Genomic DNA, 22,899 nt, shown 5'->3' with positions numbered 1-22,899 from the left:
TCATCTTACCCGGAACCGAAGTCAAGCTCACCGGCCTGTAGTTTCCCGGGTCTCCTCTTGATCCTTTCTTAAAGATAGGCGTGACATTTGCTATTTTCCAGTCCTCCGGGATCTCCCCAGTTTTCAATGATAGATTACATATTTGTTGGAGTGTTTCCGCTATTTCCTTTCTCAGTTCTTTTAGTACCCTTGGGTGGATTCCATCCGGGCCCGGTGATTTGTCGCTTTTTAATCTATCTATCTGTCGTAGGACGTCCTCATGGCTTACTTCTATTCGCTCCAGCTTTTCATCTAGATCCCCACTTATAATCTCCTTAGGTTCTGGTACATTGGATGTGTCCTCGCTCGTGAAGACCGACGAGAAAAACTTGTTTAACCTGTCTGCTACCTCTTTTTCCTCTCTTACCACTCCCTTTCTGGTTCCATCATCCAACGGTCCCACTTCCTCCCTTGCCGGTTGCCTCCCCTTCACGTACCTAAAGAACATTATCCCAGGACAAGCAGGCAGCATATTCTTTACGCATGGGTGACGTCACCGACGGAGCCCACGGTACGGACCTTTTTACTAGAAAGTTCTAGTTGGCCGCACCGCGCGTGCGCGAGTGCCTTCCCGCCCGACGGAGGAGTGCGTGGTCCCCAGTTTCTTCGTTTCCGCTGAGCGAAGAAGACGTGTGTTTTTCAACGTCGTTGAAATACTCCTTTTGCCTTCCCGCTCGCGTTCTTTTTTCGATTTTTTCACCTTCTGGTGCTTTTTTCTTTCTATTACAAAAAAAAAAAAAAAAAAATCCTTTCTTTTTGCTTTCTTTTTCGTTCCTGCCCCGGCGGGGCCTGTTAGCACGATCCAGGCCTCGGGGTTTGATTTTGCGGAGGCCGTGTTCCCCTTCATGCCCCCGCAGCCCGGTTTTAAGAAGTGCCAGCGGTGTGCACGCCCGATCTCCCTCACTGACCCACACAATTGGTGCTTACAGTGCTTGGGACCGGATCATCGGGCGGATTCCTGCACCCGCTGTGCCACTCTTAAAAAAACGCACTTTGAAGAATCGTCAAATCCAACAAAATCTACTTTTCGGCACCGGCCCGACTATGGATTCGACCTCTTCATCTGCGGCACCGTCGAAATCGACACCGACCACTTCGACACCGCCTGAGTCGACATCGGCGCCCCCGGCGCCAGGTAAGCCGGCTAAGAAGCCTTCCACCCTTGAGCGCCCTCCCACTTCGGGGACGACACCAGTCCTTTCGGCTCCACGCCGAGCCAAAAAACGCTCCACTCCGATTTCGGTGAGTGCCTCGTCATCGGCCCCCTCATCGCCGGAGTGTAGAGCGGCACCCATGGAACCAAAGAAGAAAAAAGTGGTTCCGGTGCCTCCCCTGGATGACCGCATTGCGGCCATCCTCCAGGACAAGTTGCAGGAACAACTCCACAAGCAACTTAAGCAGCTCTTACCCTCTATCTTGGCACCGCTGCTCTCGGTACCAGACCGGCCCGAGCCCCATACCGTCCAACCGGTATCCACTCCCTTGGTACCTATGGACTCCTCCATGCCCATTCTCTCGGCACCGCATCTCCATTCCCATGCCGAGGCTATGGCCTTGACGACGACCGATCCTCCTCGGGACCGGGCAGGGCACCGGTCTCCCCACGACTCTGACCGGCACCGTACTTCCCGGGACCGAGACAGACACAGGTCTGCATCACCCGGTAACGTCTCGGTACGCTCAGGCAAGTCTTTGTCTAAAACTCACCATGCCGAGCCTTCCACTCCAGTCTCTCGACACGCACATACCGATGTCAGAGACCCGGACCTATGGGAACAATCCCCTACCGGTACCGAGGAGGATGCATCGTCGTCGGATGACGAGCCTTCGGCACCCGATACAGCATCTAAACCTGAACAATCTTCCTTCTCAAAATTCCTCAGGGAGTTGTCGGGTGCTTTGTCTTTGCCACTGGAATCTGACTCTAAAAAGTCACAAGCTTTCCTGGAGGCATTAGATTTCGATCAACCTCCCAAAGAGTTCCTAAAGTTGCCCGTGCATGATATCTTACGGGAAACTTTTTATAAAAATTGGGAGAACCCGCTGACTGTTCCTGGGGCCCCCCGTAAATTGGACAGCCTCTATAGGGTTATACCAATCCCAGGATTTGATAAACCCCAACTCCCTCATGAGTCTCTCCTGGTGGAGTCCACTTTAAAAAAGACTCAGGGCTCCAGTGTCTATGCCTCTACCCCTCCTGGCAGAGAGGGCAAAACTATGGACAAGTTTGGCAAGCGGCTCTATCAGAACGCCATGCTTGCCAACAGGGCAAACAACTACTCGTTCCATTTTTCTTTCTACCTCAAACATCTGGTAATGCAACTCTCCGCCATGCAAAAGTACATGCCAGAGCATAAGGTTCCACTTTTCCAACAGCACGTCTCCAGCCTGCTTCAACTAAGAAAATTTATGGTGCGCTCTATCTATGACTCTTTTGAGCTCACCTCCCGTGCATCTGCCATCGCCGTGGCCATGCGCCGCCTGGCCTGGATCAGGGTCTCTGATCTGGACATCAACCATCAAGACCGGTTAGCCAACGCCCCATGTCTTGGTGATGAATTATTCGGAGAGTCCCTGGATACCACCACGCAAAAACTCTCTGCCCATGAGACCAGATGGGACACTCTCATAAAACCTAAGAAAAAGGCTCCACCTGCTCGTCCTTACAGGCCACAGTCCTCATATCAACGCAGGTTCTCCGCTAGGCCGCTCAATCCACCTCCACAGCAACCTAGGCGGGCCCGCCAACACCAGCACGCCCAGGCTCGTGCCCAGTCTAATCAACCGGCCAAGGCTCTTCCTCCTGCCAAACCATCTCAGCCCTTTTGACTCCTCTCTCCAGGGCTTAGCCAGTCTTCCACCCTCATTGCCTCTTCCTCAGCCAATCGGAGGCAGGCTTCACATCTTCATCAGCCGTTGGGAGGTCATCACATCGGACCAGTGGGTCCTAAACATCATCCGCCACGGCTACTCTCTCAACTTCCAGACTCTTCCACCAGACAATCCTCCCGTAGAGTCTGCTACTCTTTCAACTCAAACCCCCCTCCTCCTGAGGGAGGTCCAATCCCTCCTTCTACTCAATGCCATCGAAGAAGTGCCTCTAGAACAAAGGGGCCGGGGATTCTACTCCCGTTACTTTCTAGTTCCAAAAAAGACAGGAGACCTACGTCCCATTCTCGACCTCCGGGACCTCAACAAGTATCTCGTCAAGGAGAAGTTCAGAATGCTCTCCCTTGCCACGCTGTACCCTCATCTCTCTCGGAACGACTGGCTATGTTCCCTGGACCTCAAGGAGGCCTACACTCACATCCCAATCAATCCATCCTCACGTCGCTACCTACGATTCCAGGTGCACCATCGCCATTATCAGTACAAGGTGCTACCTTTTGGCCTGGCATCATCTCCCAGAGTGTTCACCAAATGCCTCATTGTGGCAGCGGCCTTCCTCAGGTCTCACAACCTCCAGGTGTTTCCCTACTTGGACGATTGGTTAGTGAAAGCACCTACGTCTCCACTTGTGCTACAAGCCACTCATCATACCATCTCTCTCCTCCATCTTCTGGGGTTCGAGATCAACTACCCCAAGTCGCATCTGCTTCCCACACAGCGACTTCAGTTCATCGGAGCGGTTCTCGATACCACCCTAATGAGGGCGTTTCTCCCCTCCGATCGTCAGCGAACTCTGCTCCGCCTGTGTCGTCAGGTGCTCCTTCATCACTCCATTTCTGCCAGACAAATGATGGTCCTCCTGGGCCACATGGCCTCGACGGTGCATGTGCTTCCCCTGGCAAGACTCCACCTCAGAACACCTCAATGGACTCTGGCCAACCAGTGGTCACAGACCTCGAATCTTCTTTCTCATCCCATCTCTGTGACATCGTCTCTTCAGCGATCTCTACAATGGTGATTGAACTCCTCAAATCTTTCCAGGGGCCTTCTTTTTCATCTGCCCCCGCATTCCATGACCATCACCACGGATGCCTCCCCTTATGCATGGGGAGCTCACCTGGGAGACCTACGCACCCAAGGTCTTTGGACCCCGCAGGAGCGTCTCCATCACATCAATTTCCTGGAACTCCGAGCCATGTTCTATGCTCTCAAGGCCTTCCAGCACCTTCTTTGCCCTCAGGTTCTGCTTCTGTGCACGGACAACCAAGTTGCCATGTACTACATCAACAAACAGGGCGGCACCGGATCTCGCCTCCTTTGTCAGGAGGCTCTTCGCATTTGGACCTGGGCCACGGCCCGCAGTCTCTTCCTCAAGGCTGTCTACATCCAGGGCGAACAGAACTCCCTGGCCGACAATCTCAGCCGCATCCTTCAACCTCACGAGTGGACTTTGGATCCTCCCACGCTCCACTCCATCTTTGCTCGCTGGGGCACTCCGCAGGTGGACCTGTTCGCAGCTCCTCACAACCATCAGCTGCCCCAGTTCTGCTCCAGACTCTTCTCTCCTCATCGTCTGGCCCCGGATGCCTTCCTTCTCGACTGGACGGATCGGTTCCTCTATGCCTTTCCTCCTCTACCTCTGATGTTGCGGACTTTATCCAAACTCCGCAGGGACGGAGCCACCATGATCCTCATAGCTCCCCGGTGGCCTCGTCAACACTGGTTCTCCCTTCTACTTCAACTCAGCTCCAGGGAGCCCATTCCTCTACCTGTGTTTCCTACTCTACTTACACAGCAACATCAGTCTCTACTACATCCCAATCTGTCTTCCCTCCACCTGACAGCTTGGTTTCTCTCGGGCTGACCTCTTCAGGAAATCTGTCTCAGCCTGTCCGTCTCATTTTGGACGCCTCCAGGAAACCGGCCACCCTCCAATGTTACCATCAGAATTGGACCAGGTTCTCCTCTTGGTGACTCCGTCATCATCACAATCCCACCTCCTTAGCGGTGGAAACTGTTCTGGACTACTTACTCTCCCTGTCCAACGCAGGCCTCAAGTCTACCTCAATCAGAGTCCATCTCAGTGCCATCACTGCATTTCATGAGCCTGTCCTAGGAAAACCTCTCACGGCTCACCCTCTGGTTTCCCGATTCATGAGTGGCCTCTTCAACATCAAACCACCTCTGAAGCCTCCTCCGGTCGTCTGGGACCTGAATGTGGTTTTGTCTGCCCTCATGAAACCTCCCTTTGAGCCACTTGCCACAACTTCGCTCAAATTTCTGACATGGAAGGTTCTTTTCCTCATTGCCATCACCTCTGCCAGGAGGGTTAGTGAGCTTCATGCACTGGTTGCCGATCCACCGTTCACTATTTTTCACCATGACAAGGTGGTTCTGCGCACCCATCCAAAGTTCCTTCCAAAGGTGGTCTCAGCTTTTCACCTCAACCAGTCCATTGTTTTGCCTGTGTTCTTCCCGAAACCTCATTCACATCCCGGAGAACAGGCATTGCACAGTCTTGACTGCAAGCGTGCCCTGGCTTACTATCTCGATCGTACAAGGGCTCACCGCTTGTCTCCTCAGCTCTTCCTGACCTTCGACCCGAATCGTTTGGGTCGACCGGTCTCTAAACGGACGCTATCCAACTGGCTTGCAGCTTGCATCGCGTTCTGTTACGCTCGGGCCGGTCTGTCACTAGATGGTGCTGTCACGGCCCACAGGGTAAGAGCTATGGCCGCTTCTGTTGCTTTCCTCCGTTCCACACCCATTGAGGAAATCTGCAAGGCGGCCACCTGGTCCTCAGTTCACACATTCACTACTCACTACTGTCTGGATGCTTTCTCCAGACGGGATGGGCACTTCGGCCAATCTGTACTTCAGAATTTATTTTCCTAATGGCCAACCATCCCTCCTCCCTCTTTGTTAGCTTGGAGGTCACCCATGCGTAAAGAATATGCTGCCTGCTTGTCCTGGGATAAAGCACAGTTACTTACCGTAACAGGTGTTATCCAGGGACAGCAGGCAGATATTCTTACGTCCCACCCTCCTCCCCGGGTTGGCTTCTTAGCTGGCTTATACTAACTGGGGACCACGCACTCCTCCGTCGGGCGGGAAGGCACTCGCGCACGCGCGGTGCGGCCAACTAGAACTTTCTAGTAAAAAGGTCCGTACCGTGGGCTCCGTCGGTGACGTCACCCATGCGTAAAGAATATCTGCCTGCTGTCCCTGGATAACACCTGTTACGGTAAGTAACTGTGCTGTTTGAAGTTTCTCGCCTCCCCAGCCAGCTTCTCTTCGTATTCTCTTTTTGCTTCCCTAACCACTCGGTGGCACGCTTTCTGGTGTTTTTTGTGTTCCTTCCGGTTTTCCTCAGTTTGGTCCTTTTTCCATTTTCTGAATGATGATTTCTTGTCGCTTATCGCCTTCTTCACTTCCTTTGTTATCCACACCTTGTTTTTTGTTTGATTCTGTTTGCACCCTTTCCTAAACCTGGGGATGTACATGTTTTGTGCTTTTTGCACCGTGTTCTTGAGTAGGGACCAGGCTTTCTCTACATAAATAATATATAAAAACAAAAAAACAAAAAGAAAGCCATTTAAAATAGGAAAGCAAAGAAATGACAAAGCAAAAAAAAATAAAAAAAATTTTGTTTAAATCTTGTTTAAATAGTTGCCAAAAAGAAAAAGGACCCTAAGTCACCGATCATCTCATAAAAATGCTAAACCAAAAAGATACGTCTTAACCATTGATCTGAATTTTACATAGGATAACTCAGAAAGAATTATGACTGGGAGGGAATTCCACAGTCGAGGAACTGCTGCAAAAAAGGCAGACTTCTGAGTAGATGCTAGACGTACCAAAAGAACAGCAAGTAAGGCAAGTTGATGAGCAGTCAATGAACGTAAATGACAAGAAGGCTTATAGGGAACTAATAATTTCCCTAAATAGTCTGGTTGATCTGATTGTAATGCTTTACATGCAAGCATTAAAGCCTTATGCATAAGGCAAAATTTAACGGGTAGCCAGTGATATTCCTTTAAAAAACTAGAAATACGATCATACCTTTGAGCATTAACAAGGACTCTGATAGCAGTACAGTATTCCCCTGAAATTCGCGGGTGTTATGTTCCTGGAGCACCTAAAAATTATGAAAAACTGTGAATACTGTACTGAATTGGATGCAGAGATTGGAGGCGGGAGAGGGCTGCAGAACAGTGCTGGGGGGTTGGTATTTCTCACTTCCTCATCCACTAGCAACAGCCAACTTTTCAAAAACAGAGCCGGAAAGAATTTTGGCACACTTTTCAGTCTGTAATTGGCTTTTAGCCTGTCTCCTGTAAGCCCCGGGACTTTCTCTGGAGTCATTGTAGTTTAAAAGCATGTATGGAAAAACCTGCGAATGAGTCCATGAAATCAGAACCACAAATTTGCGGGGGTATACAGTATTTTGGATAGTTTGCAGTTTCTTAATCGAAACTGATGGCAATCCAATATAAATAATGTTGCAATATTCTAATTTGGAAGTGACTAGAGCATAAATGAAAGACTTACAGCTCGAAGTCTTGATGTAAGAACAAATAGAACAAATCTTTTGTAAAGAACAGAAACAAGATTTCACAACTGATGAAATTTGTAAGTGAAATGTGAGTGCGAAGTGCTCTAATTTCTAAATCATGGGTATCATGGAGTAAATTAATATTTGTACTGTATACAATATACTCAGATAGTTGAGAACTCACCACAAACTCTTACAAGTTTTGTGGAGAAAAGTGTATTTGCTATAGGCCTAAAGTTTGTCACTTAGGAAACATATGAACCAAAAATCTATGGGATGGGTATCAAAATATTTCTCATAGATGCTGAAAACCAACCCTGAACTAAAATAAGATTTACCTAATAAACAAACCTACATTACGGAGTCAGATGGAGCAGTCTTCATTAGGGTGGATGGACAACTTTCGAAAGGTTTTTGGAAGCCTTTTTAACCAGAGGTTTTATTTCTTTAATAGTAGTTGGTTTAAAAGTAGACTAGTCCCTATCTGCCAGTATATCTGGAAAATAGGATAATTTATCACTACAATCAGAATTTTTTGACATAATAAGATTGATATATTTTATCTAGTTTTTCAGAAAAGAAAGTGCAAGTGCATCATCAGATGGATAAACCTCAGCTGTAGAAAAAGTGCAAGGATGGCATGAAAAGTTCGGTAAAAACACCAAGTTAAATATTTTTTAAAAAAGAGAACAGTTATATTTCTCAACATAGTCTCCATCAAAGGCTGTACAGGCCTTAGACTTAGTGGGGATGGGTGGACCCGCTATGCCTAAGCCTGATTGGTCCAGGCTTCTAGAGCCTGGGCCAATCAGGCCTTAGGCTTCGGCGGGATGGGCCGGGAAGGGGCGGGCCTGCCTCATTTCGACGAGGCGGGCCTGCTGGCTGGATGGGCAAGACCTGTCTGGCCTTAAGAAAAGGTTAGTTTGGTGGGGTGGAGGTTTGGCGGTTGTTAGCGCCGGGGGGGGGGAGGGAAGGTGCGTCTTCGGGCAGGAGGGATTGGGCACCCTCCTGCCAGCGATCGATATTGTCGGGGGGGGGGGGGGTATCTTCTGGCAGGAGGGTTTGGGCACCCTCCTGCCAGCGATCGGTAGTGTCGGGGTGGGAGGGAGATCGGTAATGTCGGGGGGGGGCGGTTGGTAGTGTCGGGGGAGGGCGGTCGGTAGTGTCGGGGAGGGGGGCATCTTCTGGCAGGAGGGTTTGGGCACTCTCCTGCCAGCGATCGGACAGGGGGCCTCGGCCCGCTATACTTATAGTGGCAGAGAGATCCCTTGCTGCGATAAGTGTAGCGGGCTGTGTCTAATCTAACCCGATTCTCTAACCAGCGTCTGTATCATGGACGCCAATTACAGAATCGGGGTTTAGTGTAGGCCAATTCTGAATAGGACACCTCTCCCGGGCGTCCTATACAGAATCAGGGCCTTAGGGCCTGTATTACAAAGCTATGCTAGCGGCTGCAGTGCGGTAACGGCCTCGAAGCCCATAGAGATTTAAAGGGCTTCAGGGTTTTTGCTGTGCGGCTTTGTAAAATAGGCCCTTAGTTCTGTGAGTGTCCAGTTTTTCCATCTCAGAAAAATAGGCTTTGTTTAACTTGCTTTTTCTACCGAACTTTTCAAATCACCCTCGTAGAACAAGAGGGAGTTTGACTCAATGTACCTTTTGTGGGTAGTGAGTCCTTTTTTTAAAATTCTTTATTCATTTTCAAACATGCAATAAGCGTATCAATATGTTAAGACAAATTAATCATATATATATAATCATCAAGATAACAAATAATAATAAACTTAATAATCATCAAGATAACAAATAATATGCTATCACCCATCCTTCCCACTCCTTCCTATAATATAATCATATATATAGTACAATATATAATAATAAAATTATCCCCTCCCCCCTCTTAATTGAACCTGTAAAATTAAGGGAAAAAATGTCATCTAATCATTACAATATTTTGTTAATGGCTCCCCCACATCTTGAAATTTCCTAAAACACCCTCTCTGTATTGCAATAAATATTTCCATTTTATATATGTGACATAGGGAATTCCACCAAAAATTATAATTTAGTCTACTCCAGTTCTTCCAGTTATAAGTAATTTGTTGAATGGCAATCCCAGTCATTATAAGTAATAATTTGTTATTGTTTGAAGAAATCTGAAATTTTTGCTCTCATTGCCATACCAAACAGCACAGTATCATATGACAATGCCACTGGATTATCCAATAAACAATTAATTTGATCCCAAACTGATTTCCAAAAAGTCATAATAAATGGACAATAGAATAATAAATGATCTAAAGTCCCTGCTTCAAGATGACAATACCAATATATATTAGACTTGGAGCAATCCAACTTTTGTAACCGAACAGGGGGTCCATAATGCTCTATGTAACAGAAAAAAACCAAGTTTGTCTTATAGATGCTGACACTATACATCTCATCCTCCAAGTCCAAATTTGTGTCCATTGAGACGCAGAAATTTGATTCTTGATCTCAATGCTCCAAATGTCTCTTAGACCAGTGTTTTTAATAAGTCCAGATAATAATTTATACCACTGGGCAGCCTGGTGACCCAGGAAGTCTGCCTGAAAGCATAAGACCTCCATACTATATTGATCTTTAAGATTTTTCCACTCAGGGAACCCAGTCTAAATGGGTAGTGAGTCCTAATATTAAACCCAGCTATGTGTAGACAGAATTAATTTCAACCTATATTCCTCAATTTGCACTATTTCTACTGTCATTTGGATAGTTACAATATATGTCATTCATATATTGTAACTAATGTGAATAATTTGTTGCATCTGAAAATTGCTCTTTTTTTTCCCCAAAATTTATAATTAGGCTAAACACTGGTCCCACTATAGATCCCTGGGACACTCCAGTATTTAGCTGCGAAATCCAAACATTCAGATTTACTCTCTGTTATATCTTTTAACAAGAAAACTGGAAACTGGTTAATCTTAAATAGACATGGTAAAGTTATACATTAGACTTAGAGAGTGACTATGTGGTCTGGAAAGCCTGTGAAAAATATCCCATATATTTTCTCATGTTTGTTTAATAAAAGCAATCACAATCTGCAAAAAATACAGATTTCTCTAGGACAGATTTACTTCCACTTTTACAAAGTCGTACAGCAACAGCCCAGAAGCCCTTTAAATCCCTATGGGCTTTGGGGCAATAGCGGTAATAGTGTCCCATGCTAAACAGCTTTGTAAAAGAGGCCCTTAGTTATCAGCTCTTTAAATTGACTGTAATAATCTGGGGAATGTACACTAGAGGGCAGTGACACAATAGGAGCACAATAGTAGTGCTGCCCGATTTCTGATTCGAATCGATTTGCTTTTTTTTAAAATCGGCCTCACCGATTCAGTTACCAACCCTCCCCCCTCGCCCCCTAAAACAGGATCGCCTGTTTTAGGGGGTGAGGGGGGAGGGTCAGTTGGGAAATGCTGCCTCGACCCTTTGCAGCGTCCTCCAGTTTCCCCTCTGGCCTCCCTGTTCTTACCTAAAGATAATTGGCAGCCTGCAGAGAGGAACATGGTGCTGTAGCGATCTTTGCAGGCTGCCGTCATCCCCAGCACCACGTTTGCTCTGCCGTGATCCTGCCCCTAATGTCAGAGGAGGGGCGGGACCACAGTAGAGTGAACGTGGTGCTGAGGATGACGGCAAGCCTGCAAAGATTGCTACAGCACCGCAATCCTCTCTGCAGGAGGGTAGTTGGGAAGAGAAAGGGAGAGCTGGTGGATCCTGGGGGTGGTGGGGAAAGAGGGAGAGATGCTGGATGAAGGATAGTTGAGAAAAGGAGAGATAGTGGATCTGGGGATGGTGGGGTCCATCGCTGCAACTGTGGGGATGGAGATGAAAAAAAGGAAAGATGTCAGACCTCCGGGGGAGGGAAGGGAAATGTAAGGGGAGGACAGAGATGAAAGATGGATGGTTAGCACCGAAAAAGAAGAAAATGACAAATGGGCAGGCCTTAAAAATTTTGGCATTCAGATGTTAGGTAAAGGCTATTAAAAATGCTGAATGGTTGATACCAGAATACAAAAGTTGATTAACCCCTGAGGAAGCTTTAATCAGTGAAACGGCAAGAGCTCCCATTGGGATAAAGCTTAAGTACTTTTGCTTCTTTTTTGCTGGTTTAAATTTAAAGTCTACAGCATTTGGTCAGTTAAACAACCTTATTTGAGGTACCGATGAACTTGTGATGATATTCATACCCCAACAGACACTTATAATTTTGGGGTGTCAGGTGTTTGAAGTTCACGGATGCACTCATATAGTGATGTCAGTGGTTTTGCTATTTCCTTACTTTGGTGGGAAGGGGGTGACATGTAAAAATGATCAAAAATGACAGATTTTAGTGTCTACCCCATAGTATTTTTGGGCTCGCTGAGATGAATACTCAGCATAATTCTGAAATGTATGGAGAGATTTCAACCAAACTTGGTACACATATGATTTACTTTCTGGGGACAAATACTGTGTGGGGGGAGGGGTGGCATGTCGGTGGAGGAAGAGGGTGGGAAGGGGGGGGATGACATCAAAAACAACAGATATTAGTGTCTAATCCATAAATGCATGGACAGATTTCAACCAAACTTGGTATACATATTACTTACTATCTGGGAAAAATACTGTGGGGGTGGGAAGGGGGTGATGTAAAAATTATCAAAAACAACAGATTTTAGTCTACCCCATAGTTTTCAGGCTCACTGAGATGAATACTCATCATAACTCTGAAATGCATGGACAGATTTCAACCAAACTTAGTATACATATCACTTTCTATCTGGGAAAAAATACTGTGGGGGTGGGAAGGGGGTAAAATATTGTGGGGTGGGAAGGGGGTGCCATGTACAAATTATCAAAAATGACAGATATTAGTGTCTAAACCACAGTTTTCGGGCTTACTGAGATGAATACATTTTGATAAACTTGAAACTTGGAGGACAGGGAGAGATGTTGCATGGGGAGAGAGAGAGTGATGCTGCATGGAGGGGAATAGAGAGGTTTGAACCAAGACACAAGGCTGGAAAAGAGAGAGACACAGAGATGGTAGACAGTGGGAAAGAAACAGAAATGTTAGATATGGCAATGAAAGGGAAGGTACAGAGATGGAAGATGGCTGGTGAGCATGGGGAAAGAAGAAAACGTCAATGTTTGGCAAATAGAGGCTACATTTAATGTGAATGCACTCACATACACATACTGCCCTCCCCCCCCGGTATTTAGCCAGCATTATTCCTGGATATTCATTGTATAGGCCTGTCTGGGCTTCAGCATTAAATATCCTTGACTGCATAAGCCAAACCACTTAATGATAGGACTAGTATTTATGTGGCCCAATTTAAGACGTTTACTTATGCAGTGAGGGACTGAAAATTGGCTCTTAACCCAACTCTGCTCCTGGAACATAAGAATTGCCACTGCTGGGTCAGACCAGTGGTCTATTGTGCCCAGAAGTCCGCTCACGCGGCGGCCCTCTGGTCAAAGACCAATGTCCTAACTGAGATTAGCCCTACCTGCGTACATTCTGGTTCAGCAATAACTTGTCTAACTTCATCTGAATCCTTGGAGGGTGTTTTACCCTATGACAGACTCCGGAAAAGCATTCCAGTTTTCTACCACTCTCTGGGTGAAGAAGAACTTCCTTATGTTCGTACGGAATCTATCCCCTTTCAATTTTAGATAGTGCCTTCTCGTTTTCCCTACCTTGGAGAGGGTGAACAACCTGTCCTTATCTACTAAGTCTATTCCCTTCAGTACCTTGAATGTTTTGATGATGTCCCCTCTCAATCTCCACTGTTCGAGGGAGAAGAGGCCCAGTTTCTCTAATCTTTCGCTGTACGGAAAATCCTTCAGTCCCTTAACCATCTTAGTCGCTCTTCTCTGGACCTTTTCGAGTAGTACTGTGTCCTTCTTCATGTACGGCGACCAGTGCTGGACGCAGTACTCCAGGTGAGGGCGCACCATGGCCCGGTACAGTGGCATGATAACCTTCTCTGCTCTGTTCATGATCCTTTTCTTTATCATTCCTTGCATTCTGTTCGCCCTTTTCACCGCCGCCGCACATTTCGTGGATGGCTTCATCAACTTCTCAATCAGAACTCCCAAGTCTCTTTCCTGGGAGGTCTCTCCAAGTACTGCCCTGGACATCCTGTATTCATGCATGAGATTTTTGTTACCGACATGCATCACTTTACACTTATCCACGTTGAACCTCATTTGCCATGTCTATGCCCATTTCTCCAGCTTGATTGTCATGTTGCATATCTTCGCAATCCCGCTGTGTCTTCACTACTCTGAATAACTTTGTATCGTCCGTAAATTTAATCACCTCGCGCGTCGTACCAATGTCCAGATTGTTTATAAAGATGTTGAAGAGCACAAGTCCAAGTAACGAGCCCTGCGGCACCCCACTGGTGACGCTCTTCCAGTCCGAGTATTGTCCATTTACCTCCACTCTCTGTTTCCTATGCTCCAGCCAGTTTTTAATCCACACAAGTATTTCACCCTCGATTCCATGGCTCGCAATTTTCTGAAGTAGTCGTTCATGCAGAACCTTGTCAAACGCCTTCTGAAAATCCAGATATACAATGTCAACTGGGTCACCCTTATCTATATGTCTGTTTACTTCCTCGAAGAAGTGCAGCAAGTTTGGCAAACAAGATCTGCCTTTGCTGAAACCATGCTGGCTGGTCCTCATCAGACCGTGTCCGTCAAGGTGATCAATGATGCGGTCCTTTATCAGCGCCTCTACCATCTTTCCCGGTACCAAGATCAGACTCACCGGTCTGTAGTTTCCCGGGTCTCCCCTCTTACCTTTTTTGAAGATCGGCGTAACATTCGCCACCTTCCAGTCTTCCAGAATCTTTCCCAATTTGATCGACAGGTTGGCTATTAGTTGAAGCAGTTCAGCTATAGTCCCTTCCAGTTCCTTGATGACCCTCGGATGGATACCATCCAGTACCAGGGATTTATCGCTCTTAAGCCTATCAATCTGCCTGCATACCTCTTCTAGACTGACTGTCAACCCTGTCAGTTTCTCGTTTTCACTTCCAGCATATAGCCTGATGGGTTCCGGTATGCTGTGTATATTCGCTTTGGTAAATACAGATGCAAAAAATGTGTTTAGTCTGTTGGTGATTGCTTTGTCCTTCTTTAGCGCTCCCTTTATTCCTTGGACGGTCCTACCGCTTCCTTCACGGGTCGTTTCCCCTTAATATATTGAAAGAATGGCTTGAAGTTTTTCGCCTCCTTGGCTACTTTTTCCTTGTAATCTCCCTTTGGCCCCTTTTACTGCCTTATGGCACCTGCGTTGATGTTTGTACTTATTACAGTTTTCGTCTATTTCTGATCTTTTCCATTCCTTAAACGAAGCTTTTTTATCTCTGATTGCTTCCTTTACCTCTACAGTGAGCCATGCCGGTTATTGTTCTTTTTCCTCTTTGATCCCTTGTTGATACGCGGTATATATAGATTTTATGCCTTGGTGACCATATCCTTAAAAAGGGACCAAGCTTGCTCTAGCATTTTTACAGTGTTCATCCTCTTCTTAATCTTCTTCCCCACTATGCATCTCATCCCTTCATAATTCCCTTTTCGGAAGTTCAGTGCCGTGGCTGTCGTTCTGGAATGCCCACAAGTTATCCATGGTTGAATTCGGTGCTAACTGGTCATTTTCAGTGAAGATAACCAGTTAAGTGCTGCTGAAAATTAACAGATAGATGCAGACAAGTGATTTGATTTAATTGATCAGTTAGAGAAATGGGCAGATCAATGGCAGATGAAGTTCAACGTGGAGAAATGCAAAGTAATGCATTTAGGTAGTAAGAATAAGGAATACGAGTATAGAATGTCAGGCGCAACTCTGGGTAAGAGCGAACAAGAAAAGGACCTGGGTGTACTGATAGATAGGACTCTGAAGCCGTCGGCACAATGCGCGGCAGCGGCAAAGAAAGCAAACAGAATGTTAGGCATGATAAAGAAAGGAATCACGAGTAGATCGGAGAAAGTCATAATACCGCTTTATAGAGCAATGGTCAGACCACACTTGGAATACTGTGTCCAACATTGGTCTCCCAACCTAAAGAAGGATATAAAACTGTTGGAGAGGGTGCAGAGACGAGCAACGAAGTTAATAAGAGGTATGGAGAACTTGGAATATGAGGAACGACTCAAGAAACTGGGACTGTTCTCCCTTGAGAAGAGAAGGCTGCGAGGGGACATGATCGAGACGTTCAAAATGCTGAAAGGCATCGATAAAATAGAGCAGGAAAATAAATTATTTATATTGTCCAACGCGACACGGACAAGAGGACATGGTTTGAAGCTAAGGGGGGACAAGTCCAGGACAAATGTCAGGAAGTTCTGTTTTACGCAGCGAGTGGTAGACGCCTGGAATGCTCTCCCAAAGGAGGTTATTAAAGAATCCACTGTGCTGGGATTCAAAGGCAAATTAGATGCACATCTCCTTATGAGAGGCATAGAGGGATATGGGTGACTAAAACTACATCGGGTGTATACCTGACTGGGCCTCCGCGTGTGCGGATCGCCGGACTCGATGGACCATGGGTCTGATCCGGAGATGGCAGTTCTTATGTTCTTATGACTGTTTCCAGATGGTTAAATCATTCCATCCTTATCCTATTCTTTAATGCCATATGTAAAATCATTTACCCTTATTTTATGCTACAAATATGTATGGTACGCATATCTATGTATTCCTCATTAAAACCTCATCTAATGTCTTCCCCCCTATTAATGCCACTTCTAATATTACTGTCCCTATATGGTGGCCCATTAATGTTTCATCTAATAATTTTGCTTTTCTGCACTCTCCACACAACCCATATCCATAATTAACACACTAATATTATAGTTATCATTTATTAAACTTTTTATATTGTCTGCTAACTCATAGATTCTATATTAAAACCTATATCCTTGATCCAAGATGGCGACAGCATAGGAACGCTGTGCGAATGCTCCCGATAGTTCTTTCAAAGTGGACCTTATTTCCGCATTAGAGTTTGATTTCCTACCTCTGAGATGCCCAAACGGAGAGGGAGAAGCGCCGCTGGGGCCTCGCGGCGCTCCAAGACCTCCGTGGCTGGCAATATTGAAGAACTTATCCGGCGCATGCAGGGAACGTTGACAGGATCAGGGCTACCCCCGCTGGAGACGCTGCAGGAGAACGGCACGCGGCAGTCCTCCTTGGGGCTTGAAACTTCCTTTAGCCCTGAAATGCGAGCACCTCCCCCGCATCCACGAACAGCTAGTTCCCCGAGGGAGGGGGAACTTCCAAGAATCGGAGTGTTTCCTCCTCTGGAGGCAGTGGAGACCAGTCCGGGGGACAGAGATTCGGTTTCCCAGTCTCTTTCAGGGAACCTGAATATGGAATTTGAAGCTTCAACAACTGCGGGAGATGGATTAGCCCAGCCTGAACAGATATTGGAAGACTTGCCAGTGGGTGAGTACAGGACTTTACATTTTCAATTTCCTCAGTTAATTAAACCCCAGGAGGTAACATTGGACGCTCTGTGGGACCTGGTAGCTACTATTCCTAAAACTATAGCGTCCCAACTAAATCAAGTGGAAGAACGGTTTAAATTGTATGATAAGGATATTCTAGACTAAGGAAAATCACCACTGAAAATAAATCACAGATAGAAAATCAACAACAAAATATTAATTCCCATAAAGTAATACAGGAGGCTTTAATTAAAGATAATACAAACTTAAGAAGAAAACTTGAATCACTTGAAAATTCTTCAAGAAGTAATAATCTTAGATTAATTAATTTTCCTAAGATTACAACAGTAACTCCTAGAGAAATGATTACTCGTTATTTAACGGAAATATTGGGAATCTCTGAACCTTCTATACCACCTCTTACTCAGGTGTATTACCTTCCCGCTAAAGATATTAAAGATCAAATGAACTTACAAGAAGTAAATCAAGAGCCTTTGGATGTTACAGCTTTATTAGAATCCTCAGATAGGGAAGTAGCCATACCGACAACTCTGCTTCTTTCAGTAGCTCTTACAATGGATAAAATATGGCTATTGAAACTATACTTTAAAAATAAACATAAAGAATTTTTAGGACTGAGAGGGATCCTATATATAAGAGGACTTGAGTGAGATTTAAGATACAATTTATTTCCTTTTTTAATATCATGTTTGAAATTTTTATTTCTTGAATTTTGCTTTTCTGTACAAGTTTATACTTGATTGTTATATTGAAAACTTATAAATAAATAATTAAAAAAACAAACAAACCTATATCCTTTATCAAGATTCCAAAATGTTTCTTCTATATTCATATCTTTAATGATTAGATTGGTAAAAAGAAGCTAACATGAGTAAACATTTATTCGGTCTCTCATTTCACAAACCCTGGCACAAACACACAGTCATTTCCTTAAACTTCTGAATTATTTTAGAGGTCTTGTAATGGGTCGATGTGGCATTCCTGCGTTTTCATGATTGTCTACTGATAACATTCTTTCTTGCTGTCTTCTTGACCACGGTGAAATACAAATCTGTCTTGATGACTTTCTGCGAGATTTGAAGATATAAAAAAAACAAAAATAAGTTAATAGTTAATTCATCTTCTTGTATATCATGCTTGGCATGTCAGTAGCAACAGCTGCCTTTGCGCTCAGTCCTATAAGGCTCTTTAGTTGAAATAAAAATGTTTCTAAACCAAATATAAACTGGTTTAAATTTTTGGGGGTGGAACTTGCAGGCAAATATTTTTGTACCTTTCTCACTACTCCTGGTTCTTGGCTCTCCAGAGATAGAAGCAGCATCTCTTTTCTCTCTCTCATGCAGTTCTAGGCCAGTCCTCAAAGCACATCCAATCAGTTGGGTTTTCCGAATATCCACAATGAATATGCATAAGAGAGATTTGCATGTACTACCTCTTTGATATGCAAATATCTCTCATTCAAGTTTCAAGTTTATTAGGATTTTATATACCGCCTATCAAGGTTATCTAAGCGGTTTTACAATCAGGTACTCAAGCATTTTCCCTCTCTGTCCCGGTGGGCTCACAATCTAGCTAATGTACCTGGGGCTATGGAGGACTGAGTGACTTGCCCAGGGTCACAAGGAGTAGCGCGGGGTTTGAACCCACAACCCCAGGGTGCTGAGGCTGTAGATCCAACCACTGCGCCACACACTCCTATTTGTTGTGGATATCCTGAAAACCTGCCTGGCTGGATGTTGCCCCATGGAGTGGGTTGAAAAGCATTTCTCTAAGTTCTTCATTAGCCCACAAGGTCTAGCACTTGCTTTTTCCAGTTGTCATGGGGCCAACAATATGCCCACTGCAAGCCTTGATTTCTAAGAGGAGAGGGGCGAGGAAGCACTGGAAATAGGGGAAACTGGAAAAAATTGGAGATGGGGAGGAGGAAGGGAGTATCTGACAGCTAAAGTTGTCCAACTTATCTTGCTTTCTTAAGTGATAATTTCCTGACGGAAAAGTCAATAAATTCTTAAGACAGCCACTGCTTATTCCTGGGCATAAGCAGCATGGATTCTATCTAATTTTGTAGGTCATACATAATTTCTGAAATAGCAATTAATGCAGAATCCATGTTACTGCTTTAGTGTGTGCACTTTTGAAATATTACACTGTTTCTGCCACAGTTTTCTTTCAAGTTAATAGAGTTTGCACTGGGTTCTGAACTCTATTCCAATGTATTTGCCTGAGCCACAATACCAGCCAGGTTCAGTGAAGTGTAGATGAGACATTCCCCTCATTTGTGGTACTGAGTTCATGTCCTGTGTATAGGATAGCCCAGAGAAACTCTTGGAACAGACCACAAGAGTCTGATGCTAGAAACCAAAGAGCTATTGGCAATGAGAGGGATTGTAAGTGGTTGGCCTTCAGGCTAGGAAAATATGATGTGGCTAGAAGACAAGGAAGGGATGCAAGAATTTGGCAGTCAAATATGCTGATAATATTTCTGAAAAGTAATCAATCTTGGATTACCTATTATGTTTCTTAGAAAGTAATTTATTGCTGATTATTTAGATTATAGTGTAGTTCTATAATTTTTCCTGAAATAGCATAATTGTTAAAAAGCTTGCATCTGAATTCCCAGTAAAGGAGAAAAATGCCTTTAAATCTCTAATGGGAAGTGTTTCAAACTCATTGGATGGAAAGTGAAACAAGGACAATACCAGACTTTGGCAACAAAAGTGATTAAACCTTCATTCTTAATATTAATAACATGAGTGATATTTAAAGATCAGTTAATACAGGACTCAAGAAGAACTGGAGACACATAGGAGCCGTAAGGGTTAGTGGCGGTTGCAGGAATGGTACTGTGACAAATCCAAAGCAAGAGAGCCTGATAGAAATCAAAGAAAGCTGGAGGGCAAGTCAGTCCGAGTTCTCTCAGACAAGGCCACAGTGGTAGCTTACGTCAATTGTTATGGGGGAACCAAAAGTCTTCTGGTAGCGCAGGAGGCAACTCTTCTCATGGAATGGGCGGAGGCTCATCTTCTGGACATCTCGGCTTCCCACATAGCGGGAGTGGACAATGTCCAGGCAGACTTCCTCAGTCATCATGTGCTGGATCCTGGCGAGTGGTGTCTCAGGCTAGAAGCCTTTGAATTGATTGATCAGTCGTGGCGCTGGCTAGTCATGGGCCTCATGGCCACGGGTGTCAATGCCAAAGTGCCAAGGTTCTTCATTTGGTGCAGGGATTACCAGGCCAATGGGCTAGATGCTCTGGTGCAGGCTTGGCCGACGGACAGCCTGCTGAATGTCATGAATGTCAGGTGGCACTTGAAGATGAAGAGAGTGGGGCATCCTGTATATTACAAGGACTAGCAAAATCCAAAGTTAGAAAAAAGCAAGAGGACATAAGAACAACTTTACTGGGTCAGACCAATGGTCCATCTAGCCCAGTAGCTCTTCCTCGTGGTGGCCAATCCAGGTCACTAGAATCTGGCCAAAACCCAAGGAGTAGCAACATTTCAGCATCTTAAAGAATAGCAAAATTCCGGAACCCCAATAAGAGCAACATTCCAGAGCTGAGATTGTGATGTCATAATGCCTCAGTGCTTCAGAGCCAACCTCATCAGTGATGTTACAATGGCTTCATTGTTCTATACTTGGCACATGTAAGAGCATAAGAACAGCTATACTAGGTCAGACCAATGGTCTATCTAACCAATCCAGGTCACTAGTACCTGGCATAGATTTGTGAAATAATATGAGATGGCAATTGCAGTAAAGAACAGTTGTTGTCTTAGGTCTACAGTGGGAGGGTTGAGATATACAGTAAAAATAAAAAATGTGGATGCTAGAGAATCTGGACCCTTCCAATTTGCACCATCTGGACTGCCCAAGAATCTGGAATACATATAGTCTCCCTCTGCACATGGTTCGACATCTCTTCTTCTACTTCTACCCTCCCCCCATGTAAAATATTATACATTTTGAGTAAGGAAGTCTTCCATGATGTAGTGCTAGTGACAGCCTTATGTTCAGGCTGCATCCAGCCTGCGCTGTATCTTTCCCTCCGACCCATCTCACCCTTCTGAAAATGGGAAGTTGCATCAGAAAGGGCAGAGTGGAGGCGGGTATGCACTCAAAATCTGAGCAATACATATCAAACGAAATATGACCGATTGCTTACCTTGTTAACTTTAAATCACTAAAAATCATTCCCAACCACAAAATAAAATTACTACACAAATTATGTTTATAAACAATCAAAGAATGTTTATAAATTTCATACATTGCAGGATTAAATAAATAACTGGAGCAACAGTTGAATAAAGTTCTGAAATCTCAAAAAACTTCGAAGTGTTTCCACAATATTGGCCACTAGTGTATATTATAATGGAGACCTAATATGTTTGTCTGCCTAGAACCCACTAATATTCTCTAGTACAGGTGTTCGTAACCCAGACTTTAGGGCACACCCAGCAAGTCAGGATGTCATGATACCTACAATGAATATGCATTAAATGATTTGCATATAATGGAGGTACTTCATGCAAATTTTGTCTCATGCTTATTTATTGTGAATATCTAGAAAGCCAGACTGGTTTGGAGTGAGAACCCCTATTTTAACAGGAAATACTTTCATTGAAATTGAGGTCTTGAACTAGTTGTATTCATTCCCAATTCTCAAGAGCCATTCATGGATCTGGATTTCAGGATATCCCTAATGAATATGCATGAAAGAGAGTAGTAGAGTATGGCAGGCATGCAAATCACTTTCATACAATATTCATTAGGGATATCTTGAAAACCCTGGCTCATTTGTGGCCCTTGAGGACTTGAAATGAATACCAAGGTCCTATACTGCAAAGCTGGCCATGTGTGGTTCCTATGACCTTCCTCATGAGATGGGCTGAATTAGTCCTGAAAAAAATTTTTTTTTTTTTTTTGCATTTGATCATGTTATATATCAGTAGATCAAAGATACTTTCAGGGAAGCCATTGTGGCTTCTGACCTTGCCAACATATATACAGGCTCTTTTGAGGAGGTACAGCTACAGCCTCACCCCTATGATTTATAACTTTGCTTTTGGATGTATTACATAGATGAGGTTTTTGTGTTGTGGGAAGACTATATGGTCACCTTGAACAAGATCAGAAATAGGAATCCCACCCCTGAGTACTGTAATGTTTGCAATGCCAGCAGCTTAACAGACTATAGAGCAGTAGAAATCAGGACTGACATCTGGTGTGTGTTTAATCTGAAGGAAGATGAAGAAGTGATAATGAGGGAACAGATGTGAAACAGGAGCGAGGGATAGGTTGAGGAGTGGGAAATGGAAGAGATAGATATTGAGGGAAACAGGCAGGGGAAAATGATGAGGGATAGGGTAGACACTGCGAATGGAGAGGGTATAAATGCTAAGAAAAGGCAGAGACTGGAGTAAGGTCTGATGGAAAAAGGAAGAGGCAAGGAAAGAGCAGATTTTAGGAAAGGGGAACAAAAATAGGCAGAGGAATTAATGCCAAGAAAGAGGTGGATTTTTAGATGCTGAGGAAGGGGGAGAAAGACAGGAAGCACTCTGGAGGAAGCTGGGAAAGAGGGAATGGGGATGGAGGGATATCAAGGAGTCACAGGTGCAGGACTCAAGAATTGAGCAGGAAAACAGAAGAGCCCAGACTTTGAGATTGGCTGGGAGTTGGGAAAGGTGTAGGGCAGGGGTCTTCAAATCTAGTCCTAGAGGTCCACAACCCAGCCTAGTTTTCAGAATTTGACCAGTGAATATGGATGATATCTATTTGCACACACTGGAGTTCTTTTTTATATTTGTTTTATTTTATTTTGCTTTTATTATGTTCTGTAAACCGTTTGGACCAGTAAAATGAACGAGCGGTATAACAAGATTAGTAAACCATAACCGTGAATGCAAATATAT

The sequence above is a fragment of the Geotrypetes seraphini genome, chromosome 12 (assembly GCF_902459505.1).
Source record: "Geotrypetes seraphini chromosome 12, aGeoSer1.1, whole genome shotgun sequence".
Lineage (NCBI taxonomy): Eukaryota > Metazoa > Chordata > Amphibia > Gymnophiona > Dermophiidae > Geotrypetes > Geotrypetes seraphini.
Note: the sequence above shows the minus strand (reverse complement) of the source record.